At 34.4% G+C, this 22,881-nt stretch overlaps 1 protein-coding gene across 3 annotated transcripts in view; it reads right to left on the reverse strand.

Moving 5' to 3' along the window:
- Window positions 1–22,881, reverse strand: part of LOC123710228 (centaurin-gamma-1A) — a 132,081-nt gene that overhangs the window by 62,631 nt on the left and 46,569 nt on the right. The window contains exon 1 of one of the 3 annotated variants that reach the window (XM_045662020.1): window positions 6,284–6,303. The exons of the other annotated variants lie outside the window; for them this stretch is intronic. The gene's annotated coding sequence lies outside the window, so the exon portion shown is untranslated. Of the gene's footprint in view, window positions 1–6,283; window positions 6,304–22,881 lie in introns of those variants that run through there. 3 annotated transcript variants of the gene reach the window in all.

Consider the following 22,881-nt stretch of genomic DNA (forward strand, 5'->3'; position numbering starts at 1 on the left):
ATTGGACTAGGTTTAGTCTACCCCAGTCCGAGACTCCACGTAAAAGAGTTTCGACTTCAGACACAAGTTTGTTCCGGTACTCATCGACAACTGCCCGAGAAATACCTGCCCGGCCAGTGTAAAGAGTATCCCCAGTGCTGTCGTCCGCATAGCAATGAATGTTGCTAAGTTGCAACATGTCATTGATATGCAGAAGAAACAGGGTCGGGGACAGAACACAGCCTTGTGGGACCCCAGCATTCACGGGTTTAAGGTCGGAACATGCTCCGTCGACGACGACCTTGATGCTCCGATCGGCTAGAAAGCTGGAGATCCAGTCGCATAATTTCTCAGGAAGCCCGTAGGCTGGTAGCTTCGAGAGCAGTGCTTTGTGCCACACCCGATCGAAGGCTTTCGCTATGTCCAAACTAACCGCTAGTGCCTCCCCCTTGGACTCAATTGCCTCTGCCCATCTATGAGTAAGGTATACTAGAAGGTCACCAGCTGAACGACCACGACGAAAGCCGTACTGATAGTCGCTAATCAGCTGGTGGCCCTCTAGATAACTCAAGAGCTGGCCATTAATAATGGATTCCATTATTTTGGAGAACAAGGAGGTTATTGCGATTGGGCGATAGTTGGATGGATCAGTGCGATCGCCTTTTTTAGGGATCGGATGTATCGAAGCGGTCTTCCAGCACTTCGGGACAGTGCCGAGCGAGTACAGGTACCGGAAAAGGCGCGTCAGGACCGGAGCCAACTCAGGAGCACATGTACGCAGCACAATTGGAGGGATACCATCCGGCCCGCTCGACTTATGAATGTCCAAGGAAGATAGTGCTCTGCGAACAGCACGTTGCTGGAATGTGATTTCCGGCATTGAGTTATCACACCGCGAAATCGCCGGTGGTGATCTCCCCCGGTCATCCAAAGTCGAGTTGGACGCAAAGAGACAGCCCAAGAGGTCGGCCTTCTCCTTCGCAGTGTGGGCGAGCGAGTCATCCTCTCTGTGCAGCGGTGGTATCGATGGCTGACAAAAATTCCCTTGTACAGCTTTGGCGAGAGACCAGAAGGCTCGGGTCCCAGAAGGGAGTTGGGCCAATCTCTCGCCAAATCTGGCGATGTGCTCTGACTTTGCCTTAGCGATTTCCCGTTTGAAGGACCTGGAGGCTGAGTTATATGCTTTTTTATGTTCGCTGGTATTGGCATCACGAGATATCGCCGCTTCCGCCCATGCATTAAAGCATTCTCGCTTTCGACGCGATGCCGCCTTGCAAGAACGCTTAAACCAGGGCTGTGACCTGCCACCGATCGGCACCGCAGAGAATGGAATAAAAAGTTCCATGCCCTGCAGAACCACTTCGGCGACAGAGGCAGCGACGGAATCTGGAGCTTCCGACGAAAAGCACATAGGCCCCCAAGGGTAGGACGCAAAGAAAGACCGCATCCCATCCCAATCTGCTGACCGATAGTGCCAAATACGACGACAACCCGAAAAACGGGGCCGAGGAGGGCGCGTAGTAGGCACAGTACTCCGGACCACACAATGATCCGATGAACCCAATGGCGGGTCAACAGAGACTTGATAGGTCTCCGGATGTGAGGTCAGCAGAAGGTCCAACAAAGAGGGTTTATGACCATCCACATCTGGTATTCGCGTAATCGCAGGGACCATTTGTGACAGGTCGTAAGCTAAAGCAAAGTCGTGAAAGAATCTTCCCGCGTGATCGGTGGTTTCCGAACCGAGCCAATCGGCATGGTGAGCGTTAAAATCGCCAAGTATCACGATTTCAGCGGTAGGAACCCCTTCGAGCAGGGAATCTGTAGCCATTTGGATGTGCTCAATGAGTCGCTCAGTTTCGGTATTTCCGCTATGGGACCTATACAGGCATGCGTAGAATCGCGGATGGTCATCGCAGTCTACGCGCAGCCAGAGGCTAGATAGGTCCCTTCCTTCAAGCGACCCGAGGCGACGAGAACAGATATCCTCTCTGACGTACACGCAAACTCCCGCCCGCGGCACAAATGAATGTTCCAATTTGTACCCCGGGTAGGAGAGGTAGGAAGTATCAGCCGGGAAGGATATCTGAGTCTCAGTAAGGAAGAATAAGGCCGGCTTCGCAGTTTCGAGGTGAAAGTGAACCGCGTTAAGATTAGAGTTGAGCCCCCTAACATTGGTAAAGTCCACTGAGAGCGTGGAAGGGGATGCCTTCGGTAAATTCTTCCGTTTGCCCCGAGATCGAAACTTATAGTTTTTTGAGCAGTTTTTGCCCACCCCAGAATACGAAGGGCAGCCTGTGCATCCACCACCGAATACTGATTGTTCCGATGATGGACGCTCAGAGGGGGATTCTCCACAGCGGAAACGTGTGGTACCCCCCTGGGGTAATCTCTGTTTAAACTGCATCTTCATACTCTGGGGGAGGGGGGAATTGATGGGCTCCGGGAGTCTCACTCACCGCACGAAACGCGAGTACAATAAGATGAACCTATTGCATCACTTCACGCCGGTTTTCTGTGAGCTTAAGCTGTGAGATTAAGCTGCAAGGCAATAACAGGTTAGGTCATCTTGGAATCAACTAATTTGTGACGTATCAAAATAAACAGTTTAAATAACGGTTTTTTTATTAATAACAAGTTATTGAGTATCGCTTTTCTGCAATTTACTTTCAATACCACTTTATTTTCCATAATAATAAATAAAAATATAATTATTAAAAAATTGAGGAAATATCTAAATGATGTCGCGTAACTTTGCAATAGGGAAGGGGTATATTTCTGCGCCAGTTGTCTTCTTTTTAAGCAATTACAGTGTTATTTAAGCCGAAATAATATTATTTAGCTGGCTTTAGTTTATCAAAAGCGCGCTTAGATTTTCTACCTTAGTTTGGGATTAGACAGAATGTCCTAATGTAATCAAAACTGATTGTAGGTTTAAGGGTAAATGCATGACCAACAAAAAACTTGTAACAGTCGACAGTCGAGATGAGACAACTCTTTCTGTTTCTTAGCAAGACTATTATATATTATTCCTACTACGAAAACAAAATATTATATATTGTATTAAAAAATGCTATAACGATTATGGTCAGCAGTTTATTAAATTTTAATCATGTTCTTACAATATCCTTAACATAAATAGTAAAATAAATAATTAAAAATTTATAAATAGAATTATTAAAACAATTTTAAAACGTGGTCTGTGGCTAATGTTGGAAGCATTTCTTCTGTATTGTGTTACTTATTCGTTGAGCGGGAAAAACACCCGGTCTGGGTTCAACGGTAGGTACTATCTATCAACTTAAATCTTTAATTAGCGCCTGTGAACTTGAACGCAACGCCCCAACAGTCTACTCCAAAGGGAACAAAATCTAATTTCGAAAAAGGACTCTAGTGATCCATTTATGTTTACTGTATATTTGTGTTTTGTCAATAAAAATGACTATAAGTTTAATCATGTTTTTATATAACAGGACGCTCACCTGACAACGTTAAGTGACAACGCCTATGTCACAAACAATTTCAACAATTCCTTTTCCTACCGGACTTCAACAGATTTTTGTAATGTTTTTAATAGCGAAAACAATAGTGTCCTCTCAAAGTTCATTGTTTTGTGTTTTTAATCATGTCTACGCTATCTCTGAGTCCCGCAGATGGCCAGGACGGTATAATTGCGAAGCTTTGAACGGGATATCTAAGATCTTTCCCGGGATGAAGCTTTACACACTGAATGACTTTAATAACTCACAATTAATATAATACAGAAGAAAGATTTGATATTTCGTTACATACGTTACATTGATAGAAAAAAATAACATAATACATAAAAATTATAAGAGTTGAAACGGGCGACCTTATCTCTAACAAGCGATCTCTTCCAGGCAACACTAGTAAGGAAAAAAAAACTAAAAAAAATATGCCTGTTTGAATTCGAATTGCCTAAGAAGGATGAGCTGTGAGATGGAATTTCCTAAAAGCATCTATTAGAGGAGCGTACTATATAGTTATAAGGACCTGAGAATTTGAAATCCTTTTTTAAGATAAGACTTATTTCTCTAGCACACATATTTGCTAGCAATTATTCAATAATTGGCAGGACCTAGTTGCGCACATGAAGCACTTCCATACAAATTTTCATCCCCTATATATTTTCCGTTCACTTCAGTTTAGGTTTAGTGGTTTAGGCCTTAAAATGTAAGAGTCCTTTCGCTTTATATTAGAAGATGTTGACGGAAGTTTGGGCGCTAATTCTACAGAATTTGCATATAGATATTATTCTTAAAATATTCAGCCACTCAACAGAATTTAGATATCTTAGAAGATGTACCAAGGACTTTTTTGACGATAGTTGAAAGGTGTTTTAAAATAAAATTAAACGTACAAACAGTACGTTTAATTTATGTTTTCCACTGCTGTTGCATCGTAACGAATAAAAATTTTTTTTACAAGGATCTGTCAATCTATTTTAATATTACTTTAAAAGAATTTCGTTGTATTTAAAATTACCTATTTTATGCGTTTTATAAAGTTACAAAACCTAAAGCTTTCAAGCTTTAATGCGCTAACTAATGCAAATTGTCATTGGAACACGGTCCCTCCGGGGACGAGTCTTTTAGGATTTTAGGGTTATTTAAAAGTGCTTATAGAATAAGGAAGACTCATCATTTACGCAAAAACAATTTTAAAATTAGAATTCTTTAACAAAATTTAAGAAGTTATCCACCCTATAACGCGGTACTCTTATAACGTGTTATAGACAGGATAACTGTGTATGCCTTGGTGTGTTTGTATTTTAAGACCTTCATTTTCTTCTAACCCTCCTTAAAACACCTGGAGGTTGAGGTTCTCAATTTAATAAATGAGTTAGAACAGGCAGGATTATATATTTAAATACAAAGGCAGGCTATATATATATATATATATATATATATATATATATATATATAGACATGACATCTGACAGGTGCCAAATTCAAGCGGAAGACACCCGTTTACTTTAAAATAAATCATAAAACAGACTAAACCAATGTTAAAATATATAATATATACATATTAGTGATGTAAATATCTCCATATTTAAGTTTACACTCTATTATCTTTTATGATAGGTCGTTCTATTTTATGACAGCCGTAATTCAAATTGGATCATCGGTAAAAATTGCTTTAATTTACGGAAAATACTCTCAACAAAATGTCCTTAATGCAAAATTGGAAAAGGTATTATGAAGTTCACAATTTATGAGCACCAATTCTTTGTGCACCTGCTACTGTATTCTTGGAGATTTAATTCTAAATTTGTTTTTATTATAACAGCTGGGACCCAAATGTTTTGCAAATAATTTCTATTGAAGATTGAATACGAAAATTGGCAAACATTTTTTACGTTCGTTATTTTTTGCACCTTGGCTATATAAAATGATTTACTGTTGTAAAAGAGTGTGGAAATTTCCAAAAAACATAGAATAATTAATGCTATATGTATTTATATAGAAATAGAAAGACCAATGTGTTTGTAAATAAGTGTAAATATTAATTTTATATTTTACGCAGTTTAATGTTAAAATCAAAGGTTTAAAAACGAACAAACAATAGTCAACCTTCAATTGCATATTACACCTGATTGAACACATCTATAAAAAAAATACACGCATATACGGAGGTATATGATAGATTCTATGTTTTTGATAACTTAAAAAGAAAATTCATTTTTAAAAAACGAATATACATTGAAAGCGATTTACGGGAACACAGATAAGATAGAAACTCGATAAGGAATCGTGAGTAAATAAAGCCTTTGAAAATAACGATATTTCTGGAAAACGTATTCGTCGTCGTCACAGACCGGAAATAATGCGAAGGGTTCCCGCCAATTTGTTGTTTATGAAATCGCTTGGAGTTAAGTGTTGTGCGCCGATAAGATAAAATGGGTTTGCGAATATTTCTCGGATCAGAATAATGTGAATAACTTTGTGTCTATTATGTGAGGGTTTTATACCGACTGTTTACGTATAATTATGAACTCCCATAAAATCTCATACCCGTATCTGTAAGCAAGCCACACAGAAGGCTCAGTAACGATAATCATTTCGCCGGGAAGCCAATCCAACCCCTCTAGATAACATTACCCATTGAATTAAACTAACATTAACAGATATGGTCAATATGTATTAAATTTATTAAATAATATTTTATATAAAAACAGCATATGAGTGTAGAATTCAAAGCTAGATAGACATCTCATTCATCTAAGCCGACTATGAAATTCCTTAAATTCTATAAATAAATAAAAGAATAATTCACATACCTGAAGCTTTTAAAGCTCATAATGAGGCCGATTTCCAAGATATGTTACCAATTAAGAGAGATGTGACACAGTCCCTTACCTGTCAAAAACAAAATTAAAATTAAATAAATGGTTTAAAACTTTCGGTACTTCAGTTGCTTTTTTTTAAACTAAGTAAAATATATATATTTTTTTTTACTTCAGTTGTGTTAGCTTATTTATATGAAAATGGACAAAATTTTCAATGTATGTGAATTGCACTTAAAAATACAAACGACGGAATTATATAGTACCTATGCGTAAATAAGACAATATTGTTCAATGCAAAGATGTTTTTCACACTATATAGTACCTATTTCGCACTATATGAACGTAGCTTCAATTTTATTATATATATTACATGTTATTAGAAATAAATACACAGTGTAAACATATAAAGAAGGTAAAAAAAAATGTGAGCCGTCACGGGACGCCTGGCAGATATGAAACATCGACATTATTTTGTAAAAGTAATATGCAGAAAAGAACATATTGTGATAGGAACTAAATATGTCGTAATGATAAAATAAAATATTACGATTTTTATCCAGATATCGATGACTATTTATTGAATAAACATTTATTTTTATTAAATACAAAAATTTACGAATTAATTTCAAATCGTGACTACTTAATTCGTTTAATACACCGTACACACTACTGCATATAGACTGTATATAATATGTACCATCGTATAGCGCATCGGCATGCGTCGCCACGGCATGCGTCGCCACGGAATGACAGCTGTACACACTAAATAAAACAAAATGTTAAAAAATATTAAAAAGAAGAAAATCTGATTTTAATTTTTTTTTGAAATACGTAATTCTATGAGCTTGTATAAAGGATATATATACTTAATTCACGTTATTATTTTTATTTACATGATAGTGTATATTTAAACTAGTTTCTAAGCCTGTTCAAGATTGCATTTTCAGTTAAGATTTTTTTAAAGAGTATGTGTAAATTAACTCGCATGAACACGCCCTCCAGTGATAACAAACAGCACGGTATACGAATTATTTAGATTATAGTGTTGTGTATCACTGTCAGTAACAAAACCACTCGCCATTTGAGATAGATTTTAGCTAACTTTACTTGAATTTTCCCAAGACTCTCTGAGCTGAGTGTAATTTCATAAGTAAACAGATAATTTAATTAACAATGTAGGTGGAACTACGGTTGTGGAAATAGTTCAAACAGAATATTAAATGAGTTTTGTAGTGGACATTTTTATTTCTCGGAGTATTTATTTTACTCTACAATTATTCACTTTTAAAGATAATTGTGGGAACAGCAAGTTTTACTTAGAAACATATAAAATCTGCATTAAATCTTTTTTTTAATTTCATTAAACCATGTTTAGATTTCATAGGATTTTTTAATAATGATTGCCAACTTTGTTTACGTCCACATATATCGTAATTATTCTTATTTTTATATATACTATATACTTTTATACACAAATCTTTCAAGACTTCTCTAGTTATACAGTAAATTTTTACTATTACTAATATTTTTTCTACTAGTATTATTATTAAGTTATTTGACTTTTTTGCGTCTGAGGCGCTAACTAATTGCTGTGGTCTCTGGCAGAATGACGAGCGCTGGACACGTCAGCTCCGCAGCAGCCAGGGCCAGTTACAACCACAACGCGCACACGTTACACACTTAAAATGAACCCTATTACTTTTTTATGAACATAATTAATAATTTTTTTTTTGATAATTAATATTATTTAGTGTTTTTTGTTAGTAATAAATATTATGTTATGTTAAACCTTCTTAAAATAAAATAAACATCCTTAACGGATAAAAAGACTAAAGTAATAAAGTGTTTACAGCAGTCGAGAGTGATGGAGTTTTCTTTAACTTCCGTAAACCAAATCATGAAAAAAATGTTAATAAATTTTACCTTAATAACGCTTCCAATAACCGCAAAGTTCCAATAGGATTATACGGAAACAAACCGTTTAGGGAGAGTTGGTCCGGCGTCCATTACTTACGAGTTCCATTTACTGTGTAATTTGATATTCACTTTATGGGATCAGATAAGACTATGTAACTACGGTTTAGTTACCTATACAGGAATTTAATTCATTATTTTAAGAACTGTTATATACAAAACTTCTTTTACGCTGTCTAAATGGTTAGTTCATTAAAAAATACAGTGACAGTCTTAGTCAGAGTATATTATAGATATGTAATTACAAATTATACGTATAAAAGTCTTTACTCCAACTTCGATTTTGTTCCCTTTGTAGTAGAGATTTTTGGGTTCAAGTGCACAAGCGCTTATTAAAGATTTAAATTGGCGCTTGGTAGATACTACCGGTGATCCCAGAGCTGGTGCTTTCCTCGCTCAACGAATAAGTAAGTTATAGTTATATATAATTTTATTTTTATTATACTTTAATTATTTATTTTATTGCTATGTAGGTTAAGAAAATTGTAAATTCTGAATACAGTGTAAACTCCACGTAACGATTTAACAACGAACTCACGATTTAAAGCGACGAAATCAATTGGCTTTGGTTGGTTTAGCTTGTCTTCCATACAATGATACACTCAACATAGCATTACACCCACTCTCAATAACGACAACTATTGAGTACTAAAATACTTTTTAAGTTGCTAAAATGAGTAAAAACTGTGCAGCCGTGTACGTTCTTTTGTAGCTTTATATGTACAAGTGTTAACGGTTTTTGTAATTTGACTTTGACGCTGTTTATTAATGAGCTCCTTGACAGAATGACCATGGCAGCTGACAGAGACACTGTCGACATGATATACTTGCAGTATTCATTTAAACTAAATCAGTCTAATTGCAATCTTTCCTCATTTAAGTCGTGTTTACGCTGTGATGAAAACAGATAGATACTTTAGGTCAAACTGTTCAATACAGGTTATGTTTTTATGAATAAAGATGATCCTTATCTCTTGTTAGATTTATGATTATTAACATTGAAAATCATACACATTAAAAAATATATCAAGAGTATTACCGAAACCACAAACATAAGAACGTCGACACAGTAGATACTTATATTGCAGAACTTTTGGAAGTGTATATCACAATAAACATACAAGTCATGTAGGAACTATCAATCCTCTCTTTCCCTTAAAAATGCTTGTCGATTTGGCGATCATTAATTTTCTTCGCGTACCAAAATGTTAGGGGAGGCAGGTAAGCAATACGTTAGATGCAATCACTGACGTAGATCGAGTTTTCCATTTGTCTAGGAAGAGGAAAATGGTACCAAATGTCCCAATCAGAGGTGAAAAATATATCAAGATTACTATTCATACTATACAGCTAGCTAGCTAGTAGACTGTAAAATTGGTATTTAACTTTACATGTAAAAATGTCAGGAGTTTCTGCTGTATATACGGCAAGCTGCACAAGTAACTAAATATTTTAGATGGTGAGACCTAAGAACCTAACAACCTTACGGCTCCCTAACACATAAATAGTGAATATATAAATAAGTACGGGATGTCTGCACCAAGACCTAAGGTAACTGTTGGACGGACTCTTCTTGTGGACAAGATACCCACGATAATTAACAGATTGAAGGAGGTTTCGCTACATTGAGAGGAAGTGAGAAATTAATACATTTCATTCTGTACGCTTTCAGCTTACGATTGGACCAATTGTAATTTTTCATTTAATTAAGATAAGAAATCGGCGGCTAATAGCCTTTAAACTATATTTATTGGTTTTGATTCATTACGAAAGATTTTCTTTAACTAAGAGCTGAATTTTCCTACGACTATTTGTCCTGTCCCTGTCCTAAATTATAACAAATCTCTTTATTTAAGAAAAAAATCGTTTCATTAATCAATGAATAAATATATCACTGGCGCTATAAACTTTTTAGGTCTGTGCTATAGATTTATGTATGTGTTTCATGATCATTTGTCAATCTAATCGGCAAGTAGGTGATCAGCCTCCTGTGTCTGACACATGCCGTCGACTTTTTGGGGGTAAGGCAAGCCGGTTTTCTCACGATGTTTTCTCTTTCACCGTGCGAGCGAATGTATTTAACCTATAAAGAAATTCCATTGGTGCACAGCCGGGGATCGAACCTATGCCCTTAGGGATGAGAGTCGCACGCTGGAGGCTCTAAGCTAACACTTCTATTTCATTAATTATTTTATCAAAGTCTTTATAAAAAAGGCCTTAATACTTTTCTTAATACTTTTCCGCTTACGAACGCGATAATTCTATTTGATTTTATTATGAGTACAATAAGTGTAAACACTATTGTTTTATTTATTAATGCGAATAATTAATCACCAATGCAGACTCAACGTTATGAAAACAATATCGAAAATTGTCTATGTAACCGTGAATTATAAAAACCTCATTAATTCCTTCATATATTGTTTGTATGGAACGGAAAAGCTAAGCGCCGGTATAACACAAACATCGCCGTATGTATGCGGGATCACGTCTTCACACTACGGCTGGAGTTTTAACACTTTTACACATTAAACTTTAGTGTTTCATACATTTTTAATGTAAAAACTGTTTTTGTTTGCTTTTAACAGTATGCGTTTTAAATAGTGCAGTTTTAAGCTTTAGCATAGTTCCACTTAAAAATTAAAATATCCTTATCTTTAATATTAAAAAACCGCAATACATTTATCAGTATTTCAAGTTTATTTTTAATTTTCTAAGTGACAAATGGTCGAAAGAGGTTGTTACAATACAACGTCTAATTAGTGTTACTGGCCGGACTCTCTCATCGGTAACTTTGGGTTTTGGTATTTTGGGGCTAGCGGCCCACAGGTATCTCTCTACCATTTCGTAAGAAACCTTCAATATGTTTTTGTTTATACACTTTACTACATTATTAATCTTACAAGTTAGGTTAGACCAATAGTGATTGTATCACTAAAGTGTCGAAGTCGTTCGACTCGACTCGTTCGATGTGCAAGACTTGCCAAAACTATTAAAATTATGTACTAAGCGTTGGAGGTTCAAGAGACGCAAGTCGTCAGGCGTATTACGTATATATGTCATAAATTTAAACCACGGCTGCCAAAAGAGTATCGATTTAGAATTTTGAATTATCCTCTATAAATAAGTATAATACGAAATCAAATTTCTGACTAATAATTTTCAAGCGTCCATTTGTCCATAGGCAGACAGTGAAACGAGTAATTTTTCTTCATTTTCCGCACAAAGAACGGTTATTAGGTTTCCAAGAGCCACATCCTTCGCCATTATGTTTTTAATTTGTCCCTCATCGCGATGAGAAAATACTAAAGCATTTTCTTTATGATTTTTTACAATATATATAACAGTAAAATAATGTTGATAATAGTCTAAATATAACGCGTTTCGCAAGTACTATAAATATTTATTTATAATTACAGTGACTTAACACTAATTTGATGGACAAAAATATACATAGGACCGAAATGAACAAATTTCAATTTACGAGGGATTTCGTCCTTTGTGTAGGAGGTGTACACTATGTTGTACATGAAAACAATGTTTATTTTAATGTAAACAAAACCTTTATACACAGAGCAGAGCACTGTTTTCGTTGTCAGAGAATATAATATTTAAGTTAATGTTTTGATCATTACCACAGGAGTCACCGTAATAATATATATTAATATTAAAACAGAATAAAAACTAATAATAATTAAATGAATTGCGGAAACAAAAGATTTCTTAAATATCTGTAATTATTATTTTTATTATAAAAGGTCGTATAATAAAAATAATAATTACACTTTTTTACAACACAATAATACAAAATAGGATTAAATAAATGAAGACAAAGGATATAAATAGATGTCTTTCTGCTAAAAGTAGTTTCTTCCAGACAACTGAAACATTTTGAAAAATACAACGCCGAAATTAAACTCCGCATTTACTTAAGAACAAAGGCATATCAATTCATCCAAATTACCTTACTATCTATTGTAGTAATCACTCCAGTACGGTTTTACTGCTGTTTTATTTCTTCAAGACCATTATTGGGGGAGAGTTAATCGCTACGATAGGAATGTTGAAAGCAAATTGGCTTTCATTTAATTCTGAAAAACTTATGTAAATATAGAAAGTCGAGTAGTAAAAGCAGTACAGGAGCTTAGTTTGGAGAAATTTCAATATAATTTTCACAAACCGACTTAAGAAACAGAACCAATTTGAGTGTACGACCAACCAGGCTCCACAAGATAAAACACTCCTTATATGGGAATTGTATTCGTTTAACTCCCAAACGAAATTAGAGAATTATCACTAAATAAATTCAAAGCCCTCGTTAAATGTAAATTAATCAATAAAGCTTTTTATAAATTTGGCGAATATTTGAATGATCCTAATCCTTGGGATTGATTTGCTCCAGTTTTGTATAATCCAAACAATTTGTATAACTCAAAACTCAACGATTAAAAAGAGTGGTGGAAAGTTTCTTGCCAGTTCTTCTTGTCCGCTCTACATCCTTGACTTGCGAACTGGTGGTAAATGTAAATTTACAATTAATTTAACTGCTTTTCCGACGTTCATGACTGTACTTGTTTTACTATATGAAAAAGTTATTTTGAGTTTGAGATTGAGTAAGAGTAAGATGAAAGGTTATCAGATTGATGTAATATACACAATATTAATGAATATTTATTAGTAATGAATATTTTTTTTTAGTATATGATCTATTAAGAGTTCTAAGCTTGTGTAAATTTCTCTAATATAAACGTATATTTGGCGAAAGCTTCATATTTGTTGTACATTCACACAACGAATAATAACATTCAATTTAAAGCCTTTATTATTATTTTATTTTGAAGAAATTAATAAATATATTATCTTATCAAAACAACCCGTGGTAATTAAGCAGGATTTCTCGAATGATTAATATTACCTATATGTATTTCTAAATCCAACAGCATTCGATTCTGGACTGTGCTCTTTTGTTCCTACAAATACTACTAAGCGATACTAAGCCAGATTTTTTTTATAGACGGGCAGGGGGCTCACCTGATGTAAGGTGATATGGCCTCCCATGAACCTTTAATAAGTGGGGTGGTAGTAACTTTTAATAAGTGGTACACTCATTTTGTAGACACTCACTCACACCTAAGTCAAATATTGTCGGAAATACTTTAGTTATAGCTAGTTACACAAAGAGTTGGTGCGCGGCAAGTACTGTCTCAAAAAACGATGGTCGTGGAATGACGGACTAGTTGAAACGGATGGAATTTTGTATTCTACATCGACGTCCGATGATGAAACTCAACTTCAGGTATTAAATGAAACATGTTACAGACGGAGACTGCTAATCGTTTTTTTATAAGTTCACTTTTCGATGGCATACAAAATTAAATGGTACCATTTGTAAAATTAATTCCATGATTCCAAGAGCATTCAATTACTTTAAAGTGCCTTAAGAGGATGTTTCAAATGTTTGTTCAGCTATTGAACGATTCTCAATGTTATAAATCGCTATTCGGCCCAATCCATTAGGACCTGATTGTGTCCAAATCTCATCCACCTGCAATCAGGACGGGTTAAGATTGATGTTACCTTCCTATAAAACCATATATTATAGTTGTTGAGTTAAATTCGTTGGTAACTGGTTTTTGTCTTGCAAATTACGGTTTTTATTTATAAAGCATTACGTGAGTATGCATTTCTCTTGACTCGTAATAAGCTATTATATTATATTAGTTATGACACATTAACACTAAGATTAGCTTTAAAAACTGTATTTATATATCTTATGTTTTTTTGTAATTTTTTAACTACCTACCCTCAGTATAAAAAAGAAAATACTTTTATTTTTTAAACCGGGTTTGCCTATCTCCCTTGTTAGCAATAAGTCCGCCCGTGGCCTAATAATCTATGTAACCTGTTTTTTGTATGTATATATGTTAAAGGTAACGAAGTGCTGAAATAAATATGTGTTGAGGCATTCTGTAAGCGCAACTTTATTTTTTAATCAATGAATGCATTCAAAAAAATATCAATGGCGCTACAACCTTTTTAGGTCTGGGCCTCAGATTTCTGTATCTGTTTCACGATCATTTGTAAATTGAATAGGCAAGTAGGTGATCAGCCTTCTGTGCCTGACGCACGCCGTCGACTTTTGGGGTCTAAGTCACGCCGGTTCCCTCACGATGTTTTCCTTCACCGTGCGGGCTAATGTTAAATGCGCACATAGAAAGAAAATCCATTGGTGCACAGCCAGGGATCGAACCTACGACCTCAGGGATGACCGTCGCACGCTGAAGCCACTAGGCCAACAATGCTGCTGCTGAATGCATTAAAAAAAATCTGTTTCTTTTGTTTATCTTCTGTTTTACTAATAATAATACTATTTTAGATAGGTTGTTAAACATTACTTTTACAAATTAAAAGGTAGAAAACCGACATCTTAAGTACCGCAAAGACTAGATTTGAGAGAAAATCCACGTTTCAGAGTGAATACATTTTAAAAAGAAACCAAGATAGAGGTTGCAATTTTAAATAAAACTTCCTTAATGAAAATAAAAGAGGATTCCAATTTAATAAAAAGAAATCAAAATTAAGAAAAACACTTTTTTAACGGATTAAAGCTATGTATTATTATTAAAACGTATAGTTATTTACATAACTATAAGTGCTTTTCACCGTGATCACGCACGCTGAAAAGCACGCGAAACGTCGGAAAAAATTTAAAATTTAGAAATATGTAAATAACTTATAAGTTTTAATCATAATACATAGCTTTAATCCGTTCAAAAAGTGTTTTTCTTAATATATAAAAGCTATTTTAACAAAAGACAATACTATAGAAATCAAAATAATTTAACGTTCTTCTGCGAACTAGCGAACTGTGAAATCGACTCCCGGTGGAGGTCTTCAAAGTTATACTCTGTACAGTATACTCCTCCCTCAAAGGCCGGCAACGCACCCACTAAAAATGGGTTTCCATGGGCTGCGATGACTGCCCGTCCCGTTTGCCCCTCTATAATAATAAAAAAATCTGGTACTTAGTAGACATAGTAAATACTCAAATACACTCGCAATATACAAAGTATTTATCACATTATGATAAATACTATTATATTATATACTATATGATAATCGATCATAGACAAAACATGGAGTTAATGGTTATATAAATAGCCTATGAAATATTAAAGTGATAAATGTTACAATGCTATTCGCAGAAAAGGCGAACATACGCTTCATAAATTCAAATGTCGTATTTGATATTGAAGTGTTTCAAATTGAATACGAAACGGAAATATTCAGAACACATACAAATGCATGGACAGTTCTATTTTTAAATATAGATACTTTGCACCGAGTGTGTAATTATGAAAACACAATGTCGTTTCATTCTTAATATTAGTATAGTAAAAACATAATTTTTCGTATACGGTATTTACTTAAACATGGTTTTGACACAGAACTGATTAATTACGTAATGATGGAAAAATAATTTCTTATACAGCCGTCGACCTTCAAAGTTGGCGATATTCATGGCGATGACTTGGTGCTTTACCTAAACCATTGCTGAAGATTCTTAAACCAAGACGCGCGTCTGCGGGCAGGTCTCCTGCCACGTTGCCTTGAACGTTGAAGGAACTCCAGACGTGTCTGAAATATGCAAGTTTCCTTTCCTGTATGTCTTTGTATTTCTATTATCTGTACAGCACGGTTGTATTTCGAAAGCGATCTGTTCAAGATATTTTAAGCATACATTTTGTAAGCCCAGTGCTCAATTGATTCTAGTTATTTGGACATTATCTGTCAGCGTCCAGGACTACGCCATAGAGCAGAGTTTCCCAAGCTTTGTGCCATGTCTTTCCTTAGGAAACTTAAATGACAGGTTTAAGAAATCACTAGGAAATTGTTAACGAGAACCGTAAGAAAATTTATATTTTTTTTAATGTCGAGTCCATTTTTTAATTGCGTCCCTTAAAAATAGATATGCCTATATTTTGAAAATGTCAAAGGATGACACATAATTCATCAGCTATTATTTATTTTTACGTTCCACGGTTTTAATCACACCGAAAATTTCTGTATTTTAATGAAATAATTTGAAAACATTTGAGCCAGTTCGGTTAATACCATATGGATCTTCACTTGGCTTATGCAAGTTCAGGTGGCAAATTAAATTCAAATAAGTCAGTAAGTGAGCCATGTAATGGAAATTGTTAAGCACTTTACGCCTTTACTACAATTCCTTATTTTCAGGAATATCATTGCAAGTCATTTTACAGGATACAAAACATTTAATATACATTGAAATCTGTCATATTTGAAATGTCTATTGACAGTTGAATTTTGATAAATTATCAAATAGGTGAGAATTTTTTTTTAATTTATGTAAACATGACAGACACATCGCAAATATACAAGTTATATTTATAGAAGTGTCTTAGAATTGTTTCAGATATCTTTATAAAATAAAATTCAAAAGTTCCTTTTAAGTAGGGAGTACGAAAACATCAAAACTAAAAATTATAGGAATTACACATTCTATGTATTGGGACACGAAACCCGATGTTACTACGTGATAGGTAAATCAAATGTATTGCATGAGCGAAGAGACTTGGCTGGAACATGAAAGTTTATTAGACCGGCGACTGCGGAGAATGTCAGCTCGCCAGTGCATTTTTTCTAATTTCTAAATTAAATTAAACAAAAGAAGGGAGTTATCATTTGTTTTGCTGTATGCTAAGAATACCGTAGAATTCTAAGCATACCAATCGCTAGTATACAACTATATACACGACAACGCATCATCGATCATAAATGAGCAAAGGAGATGAGAAAAATCTTATTGTGGTACAGAATTGGTACAATTGAAATCATAGTATTCAAAACCAGTGGAGACATAGTCCTGCTGACCAAGATACTTCCGCATGAAGTAACGACCTTGAACAATTTCGTTTATAATTATAATTCTAAAATCGAATTAATTTTTGAGTGCATAATTAACAACACTATAAAATACAAAATCATAAGTTGTAATTGAAATCTAAATCACACAAGATAAAAGGCAATCCTTACAAATATTCTTTCAAAAATATTTTAATCGGATGCGAAAGCTTTTATTTACAACTGTTACTATGTTTCACGCTTGAAATCCTCCTTAAACACGAATATATTACATTTTTTTTAACAGATTATCAATGTTTTTATTATTCATGATAATAATAATGAAAAAGTGAGTCTATTTTAATTACATAACTAGTCTGGCCATAAATACTGTTACTTAAAAACTTTTCTTTTTTCCACTTATTAATTATTTTTAATTTGGAACACGTATATTATTTTAAAAACTTTCGATTTTGCGCCATTTAACATACTATTTCATGTTCATCATCAAATTAGAATATGGAATGGGTTGTTAAAAAATTGGATTGCGGTGATCGCCTATCGCCTAGTAAATGTAAAATTAAAAGCATTTAATGTATATTTCTTTCATAAGATATTGACGTTCATAAGTGTACATCGTGTTACCTATGGGAATAAATGATTTTTGACTTTGACTTTGCCTTGCACAAAGTAGGTATGGAGCCGTCGGTCATATTCCAGACACTTCAAAAGCTTGGTATCAGCCGTATGTTCGTATATCGTACTATGAACAGATACAACAACACTTGATATGTGGAAGACCAGAAAAAATTGGGGCGGCCGCGTGTTCTTAGAACTACAAAGGCTGTTAATGTTATTAAAGCCAGAAGTTCCTCCTCAAGAAACCTCATTAGGAAGCAAAAATCTTATCGCGAGAAATGAAGATTTCCGCTAGAACTCTGTCTCGTATTATAAAACAAGACCAAGATACAGACTTGGATCATGTTGTGAAACTTCTCAATACACTTTTTAGTAATATAACTATAGTAAAAGTGGGAGTGTCGACATATCTATTAAAAGGAGGGTGAAAAAACCTTATAGTGAAATTGTTAACGTTTAATTTCCATGCTAAATATTAACCTTATTATGTTAATAAGAAATACTATTTGGTTTGAACTATAATTGTATATACTTATTTCAATTACATATAGTTCAATTCATTTTGTATTAATAAATAAAAATAAAACTTAATAAGGAATGAAAGTTCAGAATTGGTTGTCTCTCGCATCTCTATCAGTTATATCATCATCTCCATAACATGACACCCAAAGCAAAACAATAAGTACAATGACACATAACGGCCCATATGCAAATGAAACCATAAACAGTAACTTCATGGCTACCGTAGGATAGCCAACATATTCTAAACGACTGACGTCGTTTCATACTAAAATTTACATTTATTCATTAATGGCATGTAAAATTCTATGGCATGACTACGTAGTGTCTTCCAAGCTCTGTTCAAAAATTTTATCTTTTTTCGCATAACAGCTAATTCGATATTCAAATTTAACACAGAACAATTATACGAGTAAGAGACCTTCTTTGTTACGTAAAGCGAATGAAATTGAATACAATATTGATAATTAGGTTTCTATTAAAGAATCACGTTAGTAGAGATTGTTTGCAAGAGCAAACCACAACTTTATAGGCGGAGTCTAATCTTTAGCAAAACATTTATGTTTTAATTTTATGCGCACACGGATTATATTTTGACAGCCAGAACAAGTACATTCTAAATTCAAACCACTTTTAATCCCTGGCGACTAAAACCTATTTTAGTTTTCAGGAAACCGACTAGCTTTTTAAATAGATGTGAAAAAAAATTATTTAAGCCAATATTGGAGTCGCGTGACATAGAATTATATTGTGTGCCCATTCGTAAAGGAGTTTTTTTTTCGATTTGGTAGGAAAGCTATGGCTACTTATATACACAATCTTAACTTTAATAAAATTCTATTTAGATCTGAATAAAACTTTGGATCTGAAAACAAAGTTAGTTATTATGGTGATCATATATCAACATAATAACAACTTTTAATAGAGATTTCTCAGTTTGAAACATAATCTATATTACTCACATAAGCTAGCTTCATATTAGTGAAAGAATAACAAATCAGTATCCTATTGATAAAATGTAACGAAGTAATTAGACGCCACAATTTAATATTATATTAATAAAATGTCTGTTCGGTTATATAAATATAGCGTTATCAGTGTGCAAACTTAAGTAAATTAGCTAATTAACGAAGCTTATTAATATTAGCCACAAAGCCGAACTCTGGGTTGTATCCGCAGAATTCCTAAGTTGTAATTACGCATTACACGGGTAACGAAGGAAACAAGGAAGCTCATTATAATAGATGTATCTTATGCTCGTTCTACATATTTTTCTTTCTTACAGACTGTTGTCAATAGAAAAAAATCCGAATCGGTAGAAAATGACATTTCAAAGTACTTTAAATAATACTCTCTAAAACCAATGTAAAGGAAAACTGTGCAGATCTACAACATATAATCGCGTTCATCTTTTTAGAACGTTCATGAGGTAAAAAGTACTTTGTAAACTGGAGATTATTTGATGAAACTTCCTATTATATCTTATTACTATTTCAGTTACAACCACAACACACATGCTTTACACAGTTTTAATGTAACTTATTGCTTTAAAAAAAATCGTTTTTGATTATCGTCATTATTGTTTTGTGTATTTCTGTGTATGTGTTTCGTTACTAATAAATGTTAAAAGTAAAAATTCTAATCACTATTAGAGAAAACTATATTTAGAATCGATACAATTTATAATGTATATATTCATATGAAATTGTTTCTGAACCTATTAAACTTTCTGCTAACAGAATAAGTGTAAAATAACTGAGTATATTGAATTAGTTTTAGTTTTAATTAAATATTCGTGGCCAGGCCCCAGTACACAAAAATCCCGTAAGGCAAGCCCCTGGATTCCAAGTTAAGTTTAAGAATATGTTTCTCACACCAAATACCCACGAAATCTTTCCCCGAATTAAAAGCTCTCCCGCTATATTTAACAGTATGGCGTCTAACATAAATTAACTTCATTACATGCTTCATGTTGGGTCCCATAAAACAGCTCATCATATTGATGGGGCTTTTGATGGCAACTCATAAACATTGGACTTTGTTTATTTCTTGTTTATTTGCGTTGACATATTAAAACGGTACGTCGTTCTAATGACGAAGCTCAAATGAAAGATGGAATTATGCAGATATTATTCAAGCTTTGTGTGGTCTTATGTATAATATCTTACGGAAGGTCGTGATTCAGCGATTTCTTTATGCTTCTTTGATTTGTCAGTATGAAAGATAGGTTATCGCGTTATTTAGAAAGAAGAGAGCAGTGTTGGTGATAAGTCTAGAGTGTACAACTATTAGGTCATGCGTTAAATTACGGCGTTGCACCATTGATATTTCATAAATAATATTTAAAAAAACGATGCCTCGATGTAATTCTTTTTTAAAATAATAATTCGTTATATGCAATAAAAATTTTGTTTCTATATTTATATTCGTACATAGTTCGATTCTTCTATCAAATAATGCACGTAAGTAGGTAAACATTGCAAACAAGGGCTAAGTGCTGAGCCCTTTCCTAACAAGCGATTACGTTAAACCATGGTTAAACCCCTATTTAATGGACTACACTAATGGAAGAGACGACGTAATTCCGTTCAAACCTGCTGAAAGGAATTAAGGCTTTTTTAAAACAACGCTTGACAACAAAAGGAAGATATATATTATTTTACTCATATTAGTCAAAGATCCTGAGAAATGTTAGCCAATTGCCTAGGAGCGCGACTTTTAACCCTGGGGTCGTGTGTTTCAACCTCCGTGAAACAATTGTTATATGTATCTTTGACGTTAATAGTTAATTATAGCATCTGAGGCACGGACTAATAAGTAATTTAAAAATTTACCATTCTGCTCTACCGCCGTTAATTCACCCAGAGATGAATGAAAGCGAAATTCAATTTAAAGCATAATACAGTGGAAATGTCAAAACATTACCACAGGTAAATATGACGATCAAAGAGGCCACATTGCTGACCGCAGGCGAAATTAAATGTTTGAATTGTGAACGGAGTCCGTACAGCTAAGACCATTAAATTACTTTTATAATTAAAATGTACGTTGACTATGTTTTCTAGGCAACCGCAAATTGAATGAAGTATGAACAAATGGCAGGGAAAAGAAAACACTCGCTCTTTGTTGGTTTAATTCCAGTTTGTGTTTCTGTCGGCGATCGATGCGAACATGTTTGGAATTGTTCATGGATTTTGCTCTGGTGTTGTAGCCATCATACTTACCTACTCTATATCATAGTAGCGGATACTAATTATTATAAGTATCCGTCCGGTCTGATGTCCTTCACTTTTACTGTCCTGCTTGAGATTAATCTTAAGATTAAATTCACATCATACAGTTCCCATAATAATTATAACCCTTCCGTTGACCTAGTCCAAATCTATCGACCCACATTGGTTACAAAATATCATCAATCTTTCCTGCAAAATAATGTTTGAAAACATTTGAATAGATGTGATTATTGAGGCTTTTAAAAAAAAATCAATGGCGCTGCAACCTTTTTAGGTTTGGGCCTCAGATTTCTGTATCTGTTTCATGATCATTTGTTAATCGAATAGGCAAGTAGGTACCTAATCAGCCTTCTGTGCCTGACGCACGCCGTCGACTTTTGGGGTCAAAGTCAAGCACGTTCCCTCACGATGGTTTCCTTCACCGTGCGAGCTAATGTTAAACGCGCACATAGAAAGAAAATACATTGGTGCACAGTAGGGGATCGAACCTACGACCTCAGGGATGAGAGTCGCACGCTGAAGCCACTAGGCCAACACTGCTCTCTTCATTCTAAATGACGCGATAATCTATCTTTCACACTAACAAATCAAAGAAGCTTAGTACTGACAATGATTATCTAATTAAATAGTATGGCCCGTAAGATTTTTGTTCAACTTTTAAAACAGGATATTAGCCTCGCCTATCCTCACTACCTAGTTGTTATCGTGATCTCCTCATTCAATAACGTAGTTAAGTAATAGTTATTCAATGATTAAATCTTACAAGAAATGCATGGTCGACTATGTGTTGTCGGATTAGTAACCATAACATTTTACCAAGTTATCTATGTTATATTGAGACTAGTATCGGCGTAATGGTTAAATGACTCACATCCTCAGGGATATAAGGATTCCTCGTTTGATCCCCGGCTCTGCACTAATGGACTGTCTATGTGAGCCTACACTCGCTCGTATGGAGAACGAAAACAGCGTGAGGAAACTTGCATGCCTTAGTCTATGACGTATTTCAGGCCAGCTCACCTATTTGCCTGTCAAGAAATAATTTAAAACAGATAAAGAAATCTGAGGTCCAGACCTCAAAAGTCCTCGTAATATTTCTACGAGAATTGTACAAAGTCCTGTATATTATGGGCCATGGCCATCTTCGTTTATGATCATATTTTTATATGTATATATTTTTGTTACAGGCAACTTTTTTTTACGGGAATACTTTGAAAGGCAAACGTTGTAGAATTATGAAGTCATAGCATACGGCTGAAGGGTTATTCACTTGCCGATTATCGGTCTAATACATACCGTTTCATTTGAGCGAGTGTTATGGACACAAATATTCGAATCGAAATAAATCCACCAGCT

The sequence above is a fragment of the Pieris brassicae genome, chromosome 1 (assembly GCF_905147105.1).
Source record: "Pieris brassicae chromosome 1, ilPieBrab1.1, whole genome shotgun sequence".
In the NCBI taxonomy this organism is placed as follows: Eukaryota; Metazoa; Arthropoda; class Insecta; order Lepidoptera; family Pieridae; genus Pieris; species Pieris brassicae.